The following is a 15,888-nucleotide window of genomic DNA, read 5'->3' as shown; positions in this document are numbered from 1 at the left end:
CTTACTTTTGTATGAAGGATAACTTAACTGCACCATTTAGAGACTTCTTCTGGGTTTTATATGAAGGATATTTTAAATACATTGTTTTAAGTATTCCTCCTTACTCTTATATAAAGAACATTTTTAATACACTGTTAAAAATTGTCATTCTTACTTTTGTATGGAAACATTGTACACCGTTACTAGGGTTCCAATTTAATTCTGTATAAAGAATATTTTAACCATCAACATACTTTCTTCTAACTCCTGCCTAAATACCCAAATTATTACTCCGTCAAAAGGATTGTTAGTTTTGTGTAAAGGATGTTTTATTAGTATACACCAAAATATTTTTTTTTTCTGTTGGCGTTCTGAGCATGTAGTACGTCACAGCTTGTATTGTTCGCCGAAAAATATTTAGAGTAGGAAGTGACTTGAGAACTTTCGATGAATTTTTCTTAGGCACAATTATGTCGATATATGACGCACTCACGAATCAAGCCCTTTCTTTAAAGCAGCATTCCAATCCAAGTCGACGGCCAATTATTGACGGATTGCTACTAAAATGTTTAAAGGAATGTATTAGTAAACTGCTATTAAAGATAATTTTTTATGGGTTCTACGTGACTAAGTGAGCCTACGGTGAAGCCACCGCAGTCCGAAAAAATTAGCTCGCGCTACACCAGTGGACCGGTCTGGCCATAGTGGAGTACTATGCAGGCCGCGCACCTGGTGCACAGACTTATCTCAGCTTTAGGGCGGACAATTAGAGGGCGATTTGCGCTCGAGCTGCACCAGACCCTGGCCGCACGCGTCCGGTCATGCGGAAAACTGCACATTTCGCGCACTGGTGCACAAATATAGTTGTACAGGCGCCCAAATCTTTAACTGGCGTGCGGGAGCGGCGACTTTTCCGTGCGTCAGCGCCGTATGACGGGTCGAGGCTGGAAACAGCCTAGCAGACGATGGGCCCAGCTGAGCGCGCTTTGTCCGCATGCGCTTAGCCTCAGACTGTTTCCAACCTCGCCCCGCCATACGGCGCTGACGCACGGAAAAGTCGCCGCTCCCGCACGCCAGTTAAAGATTTGGGCGTCTGTACACTGGGCCGGCACATACAGTGTACACTGAAGTGCGTGTACCAGTCTGCAAAATCAGGAATCGCTTGACCACACGCGTGTGGCTTGAGCGTAAATCGGCCCTCACCGCGCACTGCTTCTGCAAGGCCACCGATTTCCTTTCTAACGAGATAATCAGGTCAATGCACTCCGCGATATAAATAGTACGTCTTAATCTGGAACATGCCAGCACGTAGCGTCACAATATCTGTTAAAGCAAGAGAAAGAGAGCCGAAACTCAGAGTAGCATGGTGCTGGAACGTTGCCTCTAAAACACTAAAAGGTTGCAAAATACAGCCCCTGCTGAGTGAGAGCGTGTTGACATGAGAAAGCGCAGAGGGCGAAGACCGAGAAGCGCGCAACTCGTTGCAAGTGTCAGCTTTCTGTGAAGAAGAATGTAATGATCCTTGCTGCATAAAAAAAAAATGCAGCCTGGTTCGCGTCCCTATTCGCTCGCTTTCGTCTCTGCCTGTTACAGACGGCTCCTCCACATTAGAGGAAACTATTAGGACGTTGCATCGAAGCTAAATCAAATTAATTATAAATTTCAGCTGATCTGCTTTACGGGTGATTTTGGCTTGATGTGTGAAACCATATCGATTAGCGATAATTACTCCACTCCTAATATTCAGTGCTTTTGCTTCGTAGCACGGCAATAAGTTCTAAACTTAGGTAAGGTTTTGCGGTGGCCTTACGGCATTCCTAATTGCTGCATTCCACGGTACCAAGAGCCAGGATATCAGTGTTGATGCTTTTGTCATGCTTAGCACACCTCAAAATTTTTAACGTCATAGCCACCATGCAATGAACATCTATTTAACTATAAAAGTACTACTCTAATAGCTTTCAACATTATCTTGCGCTGGTCTCCACGAAGCAAAGTATTGTGTTTGGGAGCGGCAAGTGCTGAAAGATATTTTTTGCAAAATATATTGACCACCTAATTCACCCTATATGATATTATTTTTAAATCTTTATCGCGTTTGGAGGAAAGGTCCGTTTTAGGAACAGTAATACTCACGAAAAATAAAACTACACCACCCCTAACAGCCGAACAACATTAAGCTGGGGGGGGGGGGGTAGCAAAATTGTCTCTTCAGGTTCTTTTTCGACCTCGGCCATAAAGCACATTTCTCCATCTAAGTCCCGCAGATGAAGTTGCACACACAAAGGCCCGCGCACTTGTCACCGAGAGGTGATGACTGTCTTGGTGTTATTCAACCTTCGCAAGCTAGAGGCGTGTACATGGTTTGACGAAAAGCGGGGCTTTAGTTCGGCAGTGGTCAAGGCGAAGCGGGTGGATTCAAAGAATGTCACATGCTGTCGCCATCGATAACAGTTCATTTGCGACGCCGGGGTGGTATGGTCAAAGCGATGTAAATGTTTGGTGGTGTATTGTAGCAGCAATTTAGCTATTTCTGCTGTGGTTGATGATTATGCTGTGTCGTGGCTGAATCAGCAACAGAAGCACATAAGCCACCATGCTGGCGAAACCCACCGCGTTTTCATCTTTCCGTTACGTGGACGTTTCAGCAACTTCGCTGCCAACTGCGATACAGGAAGCGTACAAACACTACGTTATCACCAATGTCGCGATGACTTAATGCGTGTTAAATAATGTATAATCATGCACTCCGCCCTTACGTTTTCCTACTCAGGCTGTACAGGATGAGAAGTCGTGAAATATTTAGCTTATAATTTCAATCTTGCCTGTTTTACTTGTTTAAAGCACACATCTGATTGTCAGACAGTAATACACAGCCTAACTGCAACTCACTTCCTTTTTTCTTTCAGGATACAACAGCCAGAATTGCAGAGCAATGAGGTCACAGAAAGAAACATATCTATTATAGGTAAGGTGCAACGTAGTCAAATACTTGCTTACCTGAAGCCACATATGGCTTCATGTGTGGCCATCAGGTCAAGCCTGGAAACTGCAGGGCAGCCGGCTGCCCAATTGCGACACCGCGTATATGGAAGCTGCATTAAAAAGTAGGCAAGTTTACTAATCGTAAAAGGCACAAAAATAAGGGTGAGCATTCTATAGCTGATAAATGGCACGCGTTCACTGCTATAATAACACGTATCTCATAAATACGCCAAGGAGGGCGACTGCTAGTCTGTGTTTCAAGGAACATGCGCGCTTCTAGCGGTTGTCAGGCATCCCAAGATCTCGCAGAAGATGTGAATGTGCACATTTCTTGTCATTCACAAGTTCTTAGAAACAATAAAATTTCAATGAACGGTAAGCAGCTCTTCCTTCTGTTTAGTTATTTGTATTTCTCTTTTTGTAAATTTCAAATCGGACGAAGTGCGGGCTCGCATCCACTCACCGTTGCCACTCGCTCAACAATATCAAAAGTCGGACCGCGCTTCGTCATCTGCTTCGGTTATCGTGCCACTTTTGACGATGGGAATATGAGCAGGATAGGCGTGATCAGGCGTGCAAGGAACGGAAGACGCAGGAAACCAGGTCAACTAATCATTAGACGAGGATAGGTAAATCGGGATGTCACATGTCTTATGCGGCTCTAAGGTGTTCTAGCACCACCATTGTCACTTCTGCGAAGTTTTGCAGGTTTCTGAATGAGACCAGGTAAGCACAAGTATATATCGCTAATTTCTGTGCAGGTATTCATTTTGCAAGAGTAAAACCGTTCTGTGAAAGCCTGCGTGGACTCTCATAGGACCAGTGTCACTTGACTCATTCGTCATGACGACAGCCCGTCTGCTGTCGGTGAAATAGGTGTAACGAAGGGATTGAATGCGTGTACGTCGATTTTGTTCACTCTTTGTTGACATGCACAGCCAAAGCAAGTAGTTCAAATGATAAGAGCTATTATAGGCAGCTTCCTTTCATGCAGCTTAACGTATGCAGTTTAAAATTCTGCCACTTTTTACTTCTAATACTGCCGCTGAAATGCGTGTATTGAACTGAACTTTCTATGAGGCACAATAAATGTGCACCATCATAACAGACGTGACAGCGTCAATTGCCCTATGACCAGCTCGTGACGATATTTATTTTCGCATTGGTTTCGATCTTGTAGAATCTATGTTCGCATATTGTGTACAAGTTTGAGTTGTCAATGAAGATTGCTTCTGCAGGCTGATACTTTCGTCTTTTCCCAGTACAAAATGTGTCAATGAAAAGAAAAACATTCGAATTTAACTTGTGTTGAGTTTTCGCTAAATAAGAAATAGACCCGCTTTACTTGATCCACTTCAGAATACACGAACGAAATTAACGATTGATGGTGCCATCAAGTTATTTTCTTTATCCTACCTCCCCCCGCAAGTTACGAATTTCAAAGTGACTACTTTCACGACATGACGAAATTTAACATTTTATCTGGGAATATTGGCGGTTAATGAGCTTTGCTATATAAACATTTCTCATAACTATTCGGCATTTGTGTGAATGGAAGTTTGCAAGGCAAAGGCGGCGGAAAAAACAGCGCTTCGTAAACACGGACCACTTCAGCGGGTTCTACTCCGCAATTCGGACAGTGTCGCCGTGCGCCCATGGGGGCCTGCAACAGAGAACCAACGCATCCCCCTTGCATACGAAGTGGGAAAAGAGGATTCCCGTGGCATCCCTCTTCCTCGTCACTGAGTACCCTTTCCTTGTACCTTTCGACCTTATCAGAGACGTTAAGAAAACATGGCTTTGATGGCGAATTCTTTGTAGTTGGATACCCGGCTACCAGCAGTCTGGTGGTACCCGGTTGCCTATACGGCTACCTATACGTGCCTATAACCTGCTTCCGCCGTCTATAGGCACGCGACAGAGAGTACCAAGGGAGGAATGGGGAATTTCGGAACCCTGGTTTCATTAACACCCCAGAATCAGGGCAATTTAAAAAGAAGAAAACCATGATTGAATGGGGTACCCGCCAAGGTGGAGTAGCGAAAATGGAGTTGCGCAACTGATCGCGAAGGCGTGGGATCAAGTCACACAAGCCGCATTTAAATAGGGGCGAAATCTCAAATCGCCCGTGTACCATTCCTTGGGTACACGTTAAAGAACCCCAGGTATTCAGGATTGATACGAAGTCTAACACTACGGCATGCCTCTTAATCATAACGTGCCTTTAGCATGGAAAATCTCACAAAAGGAACGGAAAATGTAAGTGAGCGAGTAATCTGACGACATTGCGGCTTCGGATAGAGTTGTAGATTCGGAAGCGTTGGGGCGATAGCAAAGAATTGTGTCCACAAACGAGGAAGGTTCGCAACCATAAAGAACAAACAAGTGAGAGAAGCCCGTGGTAGACTGAGTGGTGCTTTTGTAAGCATACTGCAACAAGGGGGGGGGGGGGGGGGGGCATGTGGTCCCAGTTGGTGTGGTCATGGGAGATCTACATGGCGAGCATGTCGCCGAGAGTACGATTAAAGCGTTCAGTCATACCATTGGTTTGCGGAAGATAGGCACTTCTAGTTCTACGGACAATGTTGCATTAGCTAAGGAGGGTTTCTACAGCTTCGGATAGAAATGAACGACCACGGTCAATCAGTAGCTTGCGAGGCGCACCGTGTCGAAGTACAAGGTTGCTAAGGATGAACAAGCCGAGCTCACGTGCTGTGGCCGCCAGCAGCACTGAAGTTTCGGCGTAGCGCGTGAAGTGGTCCACAGTGACGATGACCCAGCGGTTACCATCTGGGGTGTGTAGAGGTCCGCATAAATCAATGCCGATACGGTCGAAAGGTCAGGAGGAGTGAGCATAATTTCAAAATAAGAGATTACTGTCCCATTACAAAATACATAAGTAGCATGAACAATACTTATGACGAGGAGGAGTAGCACGCAGAACACGTCATAAGTCAGTTCAGCTCTTGTAGTCTTGTCTCAGTAGTTAGTCTTTTTATTTGCCATCGTGCACACTTACAGAGATTCCCCCATACATTTTGTACACTCATGCAAATGGGGGTACTTGGTTAAAAAGCTGCGTTTCGCCACCTTGACGAGGCCCGTTGCCCCTTAAGTCAGTGCTTGGAATCTGTGCAATTACCAAGCATTCGTTCATTAAAAAAAACAGCAATAAAGACAAATAATGAAAATTGACAAACGACAAAACCGATACTCAAAGAGAAAGAAAGAAAGCAAAAGCGGTGGAACCCATCTCATGATGAATGTCGACGGTAATGCGTTACCATTAAATCAATATAGCGACACAAGGTACTGCCAACGCCGAAACTAGTTATGCATGATGCGTGTACTCCAGCGAGACTCGTCCTTCGCGCTCCCCTAATAAAACTCCGCGACACCAGGCGCCACTGTCCACGAAGGTTGCACGTGGTCTCTGAAATACATGTGGCGCCGGTGCGTACCAGCGCTGAGAAACGCATCATGCGGCGATCGGGCTCCTCTAACGCATTTCATTAAAGACATGCTGCGCCATGTAGTAGCACTGCCGAGGAGTCCGCGCGTGGATTTTGGCACAATAAGCGCAGCGCGCTGGTGTGAACGCTCATAATTATTTCCTCGACGGGCGCACACTCAGCGGCACGCACCCAGGGTCCGAATTTGGCGACAGGTTTCTTGAAGAGCGGCACATACCCAGTGCATTCATGGCCCAGCTCGCTGTAGCAGCGGCGTGAAAGGCGTTCAGTTAAAAGTGAAACATATGTACCCAGTCCTTCTCCTTCCCGCTCCTTCCCACGCACCGACCAAGACACAAAACAACGCGCTACCCGGAACGGCTCCGAGTTCTACGAAATTTGTGTGGTGTCGGTTTCGGACCATGAACACGTGTGTTTGTGCATGTGTGTGTGTAAACCGTGCTGCGGAGAGGCGGTTAGTTTGCGATGACTAAACGAACGTTCGCGTCACCTTGTATCGCGGGGGGACCGATAGTTTAAGAACTGCTGTTGTGCGGATGCTCGACACACTTTTCTTAAGCAGTCATCCTGGACTGAGACACTCTCTCAAGCAGTCGTGTTAGACTGACGTACTTTCTCTCGCAGTCATGCTAGACTGATGAGCTGCATGTAAATAATGTAAATAAACCCATCATCATCATCGTCATCATCATCATCATCATCATCATCATCAGCCTGGTTGCGCCCACTGAAGGGCAAAGGCCTCTCCCATGCTTCTCCAACAACCCCGGTCATGTACTAATTGTGGCCATGCCGTGCCTGCAAACTTCTTAATCTCATCCGCCCACCTAACTTTCTGCCGCCCCCTGCTACGCTTCCCTTCCCTTGGCATCCAGTCCGTAACCCTTAATGACCATCGGTTATCTTCCCTCCTCATTACATGTCCTGCCCATGCCCATTTCTTTTTCTTGATTTCAACTAAGATGTCATTAACTCGCGTTTGTTCCCTCACCCAATCTGCTCTTTTCTTATCCCTTAACGTTACACCTATCATTCTTCTTTCCATAGCTCGTTGTGTCGTCCTCAATTTGAGTAGAACCCTTTTCGTAAGCCTCCAGGTTTCTGCCCCGTAGGTGAGTACTGGTAAGACAAAGCTATTATATACTTTTCTCTTGAGGGATAATGGCAACCTGCTGTTCATGATTTGGGAATGCCTGCCAAACGCACCCCAGCCCATTCTTATTCTTCTGATTATTTCCGTCTCATGATCCGGATCCGCCGTCACTACCTGCCCTAAGTAGATGTATTCCCTTACGACTTCCAGTGCCTCGCTGCCTATTGTAAATTGCTGTTCTCTCCCGAGACTGTTAAGCGTTACTTTAGTTTTCTGCAGATTAATTTTTAGACCCACTCTACTGCTTTGCCTCTCCAGGTCAGTGAGCATGCATTGCAATTGGTCCCCTGAGTTACTAAGCAAGGCAATATCATGAGCGAATCGCAGGTTACTAAGGTATTCTCCATTAACTTTTATCCCCAATTCTTCCCAATCCAGGTCTCTGAATACCTCCTGTAAACACGCTGTGAATAGCATTGGAGATATCGTATCTCCCTGCCTGACGCCTTTCTTTATTGGGATTTTGTTGCTTGCTTAATAAATAAACCCATATTCCTCGTTCTCGATGAGAAGCAGTCCTTCCCTTCATCCACGTCCTCAGCGTGGATAAGTTGTACGACGGCATGGGCCAGATACCTTCGAATTCATGATGGACTCCCATCTTGACAACGGATCACGAGCGATGGGATCGAGCCCCCAATCCTGACAGTGTATGTCAAATCTCTTGATTTGGAGAAATTTCTAAGGCAGAATCCAAGATTGCTCTTTTTCTAGAATTGTCTTGATTCGTCAACATGCCATATCATACACCTTAAGAAAAGTTTACACCCTTTGGAGTGTAAGCGCTTACTGTGGATTTGTTCAGCCAGCAAAAGCAAAACTATTAACTTCATATATCAACGAGTGTTCTGACACCGAGTTTAAAGGCTGGAAAATTTGAGAAACATTCTCTTTTTCAGCACAGATGAAAAGACTATTTTGAACTTCCGTCAATACTGCGTAATGTTCCCTTCTTGCAGGTTTTGTTAATTTTTCTCAGGAAAATAGCTGGGTTATTCTGTGGTAATATGTTACAATAGATGGTATTTAACCGTCACCTCTCCAGCTGAGTATCCTTAGAGCCACAGACTAAGTTTTCTTGGAACGCTAACCACGAGGTGAATTTCTGTGGCAAAATCCACAAGAACCACGTGTGATGGATAGGGTGCTTCCGCATTTTATTTTTTCGTGTAGGCAACATTTTTTCCCGCAATAGTTAGATTGCATTGTCATCGGTGATATGGCAGAAAACTGGCATCTTTTTTTAATCAGAATTATGACCGGTCGCCGTATGTGCTCGGCCAAATTTATCTGAACGCACCCTTCCCACACGTTCGCCGCCTTCGAGATCGGCGCAGGAAATGGCGCGCCCTGCGTTGCGTATCGCTCTATGCAATAGCGAGACGACCGTTCGCGAATAACACCACAGACAGCAGCGCGTATTACTGTCGTGTATTGCATGCACTACGAGGTGTAGTCACGGAATAGCCGCGTACAACGACAACAATATCTTTTAAGAAAAGGAACACAACACGGACACGAGCGCAGTTACACGGTACAAAAGAGCATAACGTTCCCTTATTTCATAAGATCGCCTTGATAAACGCATGTTATATTACGCATCCTATCTATATGTCCCTGCGTTCTGGCAGAAGAAAAACCCGAAAGCTGGGTTTTGTTGATCAGCCAATTCTACGAGCACTTAAAATATGTATATATTTGGTCTGCGAGCTTAGGAAGCCACTTTGCGCTGGCGTTGTGTGATAGTTGTGTCACGTGTAAAGCCGAATCGGAATAGACGTACAGATGGACAACAATCTGAATGGATACCTTTATTCGGTGAGAACTGCTGCTGGCACAGAAATAGCTCCCAAAGAAAACTGTTATGTCTACGGCTCTAAGAATGTTCCGCGAGATAGTTCGCAGTTAAATAGCATCGACTGTAATGCAATCCCTCACTGTATCACAGCTATTAGAAACAATCATGTTTATTGGAGAGATGAGAAGCAATTTCGACATTTGCAGAGTATAACCAGACCCTAAAGTTGCAAGTCGCTTTCCACTGTGCTCCCTAGCAAGCAATTGTTAAATTCTGAAAACGAGGCCACAGGTAGAGCATACACACACACACTGAAATTGTATGAGCGAAATTGGCGCCGCTAACATGACGGCGTTTTCAAAAATTTGCTTACCGAAATGTACAGAACTTTTCACGAGCGGCCATGCACTGCAGGCTCAAAATTTCTGAACACCCGGACTGCCACTTCTTGCACTTTGTGTATGGGATCTGCATAAAAAAGTTGGCAAGGTGATTATTCCTACAAGGCACGAAAATAGGAGTGAGCAGTTTGGCGCTTGTAAATAGCTCGTGTTCACTACTAAAAATTACAGGGTCCCTGAACCACATTTCTTGAAGCCTAAAGTGTAACTTTGAGTGAGTACGGTACCTGCCCAGAATATATTGCTGAAATAGTTACGTTCGCCCTCAGTTATCTCTTGCGTAGGAGTATAGAGGAATGCCGGTAGCGATAGAGTGACCGAACTCCGCCTACTGAGTACGCCAAGTGGGACGTACGGCAAATCGATGTATTTACGCTATGCAGAAGAGGCAGTTGTGTGTGGCTAGGCGCAACTGTAAGATCACAGCAGGGCTGCAGTTCGGGCTCCAGTGCTCCAGCCCGGCCGTGCTGTGTGGTGCGGACCGGCTTTGCCTCACGGGGAAAGTAGGCAAAAATCAGATTACGCATTGCGAAGTGCTCAACACGAAGCTCAATACGAAGCACGCTTAGCCACGAGCGCTCAGAAGTGAGCGAGCACTGGCGCGTTTTTTGAATACGTGCTAACCGTCATTCATAGCGAGGCGCGGTAGGCACAGCGTGCATGTGGTGTTGGTTAAGTTTCGCGTTATTGAAGGCAAGTTGTGCTTTCCAGACTAATTGAAGTTAGCGAGAGCTGACGCCTACGGCACCCGGATAAGCAGTGTGGCCATTTTTTTTTAATACGAGGGTAAGTGCCTCAGGCCATACAAGGGTATGGGATGGTTTTGAATAAGGATGATTAAATGAATGAAAAAAGATTTGCTGACCTAATGAAGTCCAAGAGGGATCGATAATGCAGTCCCTGTGTCCAAGCAGTGTAATCGCTCGGATTGTGCAGCGAGAGTGCCGCTGCTGCGAGGTGTCGGAGCCTCGTCGGTTTCAGTGCAAGGCACACCCACAGCAGGTGGTGGATGTCGGCTTCAGCATTTCGCGACTTGCAGAGTGGACACTCAGGACGAGGATATAACGGGCGAAAGTACGGCCACTTCCTAGTCACGGCAGGAGTGAGGGCAACCCCGACCCGGATCCTCCGAACGCAACCTCCTCTGCACGGGTAAGACTACGGGAGAGGTTTATCGCACACGGAGGTATGAGAGCACGTGTGCGGCGCCGGAGGTGCTCCTTTCTTGTTAAAAGGAGGGCGGCATCATCTAGGTGAAAGAGTTGAGGCAGTGACCTTGGAGAGGCCGCTGGACGGATCGCAGAATCCGCACGGCCTTGGAAGCTTATAAGGTGGCGTGGGATCCACTCGACAGATACTGACTGCGGGATGCGTGCCGCCAGAAGATGGATCTGTGCAGAGCTGCGACTGACGCGTCGCAGAAGCCGCGTCGCCTGAAGGGCATCAGTGCGGATGACGATGCGGCCGTGGGGACCATGGGAAAGGCGGCCACAGAGCATAACGCTTCTCGGACAGCAAGGAGCTCACCACAAAAGGAGGAAGGAGGTTCTTGGATTTGAAACCGGGTCGTCTTATTAAGGGCAGGTTCGCATGGACAATAAATTGCAGTGGTTGTTTCACAGTCCTGAATGCTTGCATCAACGTAAAGGACGATGGAGCCAAGCGGTAGGTGGGCATTGTGGGCTATAATTCGGTCACGAAGCGACGCGACCGCGTGAGTTGATGTCGGGCGATGTATATAAGTTGGCTTGTTATCACTCAGCTGTACAAAACTCCAGCGAGGAAGAACTGGCGATGGTGGTGGTAGAAGCGAGTTCGAGAAAGCGTAAGCCCTGAGAGCACACGTTGCGTGCGAAAGGATGGCCTTGAAGCCTGCGAGCATCACGCCGCTGCTGCTCCAGCTCATCCAGTGTGTTGAGCTGTGCATTTTGTTGGAGAGCCACGATCGGGGTGGAAGAAAAGACTTGGCAGGCGGAATGGGGTGACGCTGGGTCTTCGAACGTTGACACGGCAAACCGCAGCGAACCCAATCGCGAGCGTGCGCGTTTAGCCGAGGCCGAACGAAACGACTGGAAAGAAGCTTCTGTGTCGCGCGTATGCCAGGGTGCGACAGGTTGTGCACGGTTTCGAATAGACGTCTGCGAAGGGATGCAGGAATGTATGGTCTAGGTGTGTCGTTAGAAGTGTCGCAGACGACGGACGTACCATCTGGAGTCACAACGACGTCGTCCAATTTCAGGGACGTTGACGAATTCCGGAGTGTACGAAGTTCAGTGTCGTCACGCTGTTGACTGGCGAGTAAGTCGGCGTCGATGATGAAAGGTTCTGATGTCAACGTGGAAGCGACATTGACACGATTCAGAACGTCGGCTGGAACGTTGTCGGTGCCCTTGATGTGGCGGAACGTTGTTGTAAACTCGGAGATGTAGGAAAGGTGTCGAATCTCGCGGGGCGAGTAACAGGACGCCGAGCGATTCGTTGCGTGCACAAGGGGCTTGTGGTCAGTCAAGACAGTGAATGCACGGCCTTCGAGGAAATGGCGAAAATGCTTGATAGCCAGGCAAACAGCGAGTAATTCATGGTCGAACACTCTGTAGCGGGACTGCGGAGGCTTCAGTTTCTTGGAGAAAAAAGCGAGTGGATGACATGCATTGTCGATGAATTGCTGCGGAACGGCACCAACGGCGTTGTTTGAAGCGTCGGTCATGATGGCAGTGGGTGCGTCTGGTTTTTGGTGTCTAAGCAGCGTGGCATCGGCGAGGGCAGACTTGATTCTTGTGAAAGCGTCACTGGCCTCTTCAGTCCACTGAAGCACATGTTTGCGTTTGTTTACCAGGAGAGCGTCTAGCGGAGCCATAAGTCGTGCGCACTCGGGAATGAATCAGCGGTAGAAATTTACATATCCGTGAAATCGGCGAAGCTTGGTGAGTGTGGTCGGTTGGGGAAGATTTTCGATGGCACGAATATTGGACGGCAGAGGTCGAATGCCATTAGCGTCGACGATATGACCGAGGAACTCGAGTTCGGTTCGACCGAATTCACTCTTGCCGGCGTTGATGAGTATTCCTTTACTGGCAAGGCGTGAAAACAACAACCGCGAGTGGTGAAGATGTTCTTCTGCCGAAGAGCTTGCGAAGAGAAGGCGTCAATGTATGCAAAAACGAAAGGCAACCCCCGGGTGACGGAATCGATGAAACGCTGAAAGGATTGGCCCGCGTTCCCCAAACCGAAAAGAATGCGGAGAAATTCGAAAAGACCGAAGGGTGTGGTGATGGCGGTCTTGGGAATGCCTTCTTCAGCGACGGGTAGTTGATGGTAGGCGCGAACGAGATCGATCTTAGAAAAGATCGTCGCACCGTGCAACGCAACCGTGAAGTCCTGAATGTTCGGTAGAGGGTAGCGATCTGGAACTGTGACGTTGTTTAGTGCCCGGTAATCGCCGCATGGGCGCAAGTCACCCGTCTTCTTAGGCACCCTCTGAAGTGCCCAGTTACTGAAGGAAGGGCGGATGATGCCAAGTTGCAGCATGTGTTCGAACTCCGCCCGAGCGATCTTGAGTTTCTCCGGGGACAATCGCCAGGGTCGGAAATAGACCGGTGGGCCGGAGGTGACTATGTGATGGCACACGTCATGTTGCACCGGTCGCGTCCAGTTGGGCAGGCGTGTCAAAGTGGGAAATTCGCGTAGGAGCACGGCGAAAGGTTCGTCCAACATGGCAGAAATAGGCGCTATGGGGGATGTGCCTGATGATGGGACGCCGGGAACGGATAGCTGGGTCACGGAGTTGATGAGACGGCGTCGCTGGATGTCCACAAGGAGTCAGTAGTTATGCAAGAAGTCTGCTCCAATGACTGCACAATGGACGTCTGCAACCAGGAAAATCCAGCGGAACGCTCGTCGAAGGCCAAGGTTTAGCATGACGGAGCGTGACGAGAAAACTGGAATCCTGGTGCCGTTGACGGCTTGCAAAAACGACACAGGTGTCGCTTTTCGGTCGGAGTTTTGGGCGGGGAGAATGCTGATGTCAGCACCTGCGTCGACTAAGAATCGTTGTCCCGTAACTCTGTCCGTCACGTAGAAAAGGCGACTTGTGTTTTGGGCCGGACCACTCGCGCCGTTAGAGGTCGGCCGGCCTGTTTCCCTGCCAAGCGCAGGGACGCCGACAGTGACGAGCATCGTTTCCAAAACGGCGGTGGTAGTATCAAACGCCAGGCGTTGTAGTTGAGGTTTCATTGCGGATGCCCGTGCGTCTTGATCAGCTGGAACTACGGCTGCGTGGGCGACGAGATGTGCGGCGATATTCCGCTCCACAGATGATGCGTTCCAGGCGCTCACTCAAGGAGTCGAGAGGAGATTGCACTGCGGAAGAGCAGGGAACAGTTTGCAGAGTGGTTGTATTGTCACCCGGAGACGGTGCCGTGGCTGCGATGGTTGGGGTGGCTACTTCCATGACTTTGTCGGCCAAAGCGGCAAGTCCGGTGAGGTCCATGGTAGAGGCTTTCGCCAGGACAGTCTTCACAATAGCCGGGAGTCGTTGGAAAAACAATTCGCGCAACAGCGTTTTGTCGATGGATCTCGCGTTGTTTCCGAGCAGCTGGTGCATTCGGCGAAGAAGTTGACTAGGGCGTCGGTCACCGAGATCTTCAGCGGACAGAAGCTGTTGGATGCGAGAACGCTGTGAAGCTGCTGTGCGCTGTAGCAGTGCTCCCTTGAGATCGTCATAGGCGGCGGCAGACAATGGGGAGTTCAACAAATCTGCTACCTCGTCAATGGCGGCGGGCGAGAGCGCTGCGACGGCGTAATGGAACTTCCGAGGCTTGAGAGCGGACACCAGCGACTTGAAATTGCGCTTCGGCCTGTAGAAACCACGCCGAAAGATGCTGGTCCCAGTACTGTGGGAGACGGACAGCGATGGCGGAACAGGAGGGCTCAACGCGTTCCGCGGAGGGGTTCTGGCCTTGAACTCTCGTAGCGTCGGTTTAGTCCATGGTCGTCTCTACCACAGGAGCGTATGGCGGTATCACGTCCGGAGTCACCAAACTGTGGCGACGAGCGACCACGTAGACCGGTAAAGTCTCGGGCTCTTGCAGGAGAGGAACAACCGACACCCGATCGCTTAGAGTAGCATTCTTTTAACAATCTCCTTCGGAACACTAGCCCGTGCCGGAGCGCTCCCGCCGCGCGTGCCTCGTGTAGACGCGAGCGTCTACGTCATCTCTCGTGCGACGCCGATGCTGCTGCCGCTACAGAGGCACCCCTGTGTAGCGGCAGCAGCATCAGCGTCGCACGACAGATGACGTAGACGCTCGCGTCTACAAATTGTATAGGCGGCTGAATATAGCCAGAAATTCATCGTACGCTTGACTAGCACCTTTACTGTTATAAGAAGAAGACCAGTCTGTGCGCAAAGCAAGCGCGCGAAAGTGTTCCATATTTTCGCCCGACAGGCATCTGTAGCTGAACGTGGTACCAGGTAAAGTTCTTTCGTGAATATAAAATGAGCACGTTATGAATATTGGACAAAGATCGCTGACATCATAGCTGATAGTCCCGGCTGTGAAAATGTCTGCACCAGCGTTAACAATGAAATTGTCGAGACCTGATTGACAAGATGGTGCCGCGCGAGTAGGTGTCGTAATAACGCTGCAGAAACCGGAAGAATTTATTACCTAAGTTACTGCACGAGTTGGAGCGCTTTCATCAAGCACGTTAATGTTGAAGTCACCACGAAGAAGCACTTTGTATGTGTGAAAAGTAGTATGCTCTAATAGCTATTCAGTAAATTCTAAGAAATTAGATATATTACCAGTAGGTGGTCGGTACATCACAACAAACAGGTTATTGTCAGGTTTAACGCTTAGCACTTCGTAATGCGGCGTGACGCAGGTGAATTCCACAAGCACATCACACTGTATGCTGTGCTTGACATGCAATGCTACACCGCCTCCCCCCCCCCCCCCCCCGTTTATCGGTGTGATTAATAAAGAAATGTGTGTAACCATCAATGATCAGTGTTTCACTGTGTTCCTCATACCACGTTTTAGAGAACATGATACTGTCAAATGGAAAAGTAAACTCGGCTAGAAACACAGTTATTAT

The 15,888-nt window shown here is 48.4% G+C and overlaps 1 protein-coding gene across 3 annotated transcripts in view; it reads right to left on the bottom strand.

Moving 5' to 3' along the window:
* LOC135904635 (uncharacterized) overlaps positions 1-15,888 on the bottom strand; it is a 54,139-nt gene that overhangs the window by 30,813 nt on the left and 7,438 nt on the right. For 2 of the 3 annotated variants that reach the window (XM_065435498.1, XM_070534044.1), the window contains exons 4-5: positions 9,762-9,856; positions 2,980-3,074 (exon numbers count right to left, since the gene is read on the bottom strand). The gene's annotated coding sequence lies outside the window, so the exon portion shown is untranslated. Of the gene's footprint in view, positions 1-2,979; positions 3,075-9,761; positions 9,857-10,654; positions 14,802-15,888 lie in introns of those variants that run through there. The other variant, XR_010565173.1, reaches the window with a different exon arrangement.

The sequence above is a fragment of the Dermacentor albipictus genome, chromosome 2, assembly GCF_038994185.2.
Source record: "Dermacentor albipictus isolate Rhodes 1998 colony chromosome 2, USDA_Dalb.pri_finalv2, whole genome shotgun sequence".
Taxonomy (NCBI): Eukaryota; Metazoa; Arthropoda; class Arachnida; order Ixodida; family Ixodidae; genus Dermacentor; species Dermacentor albipictus.
The sequence above is the reverse complement of the archived record's forward strand: the minus strand, read 5'-3'. Positions and strand labels throughout refer to the sequence as shown.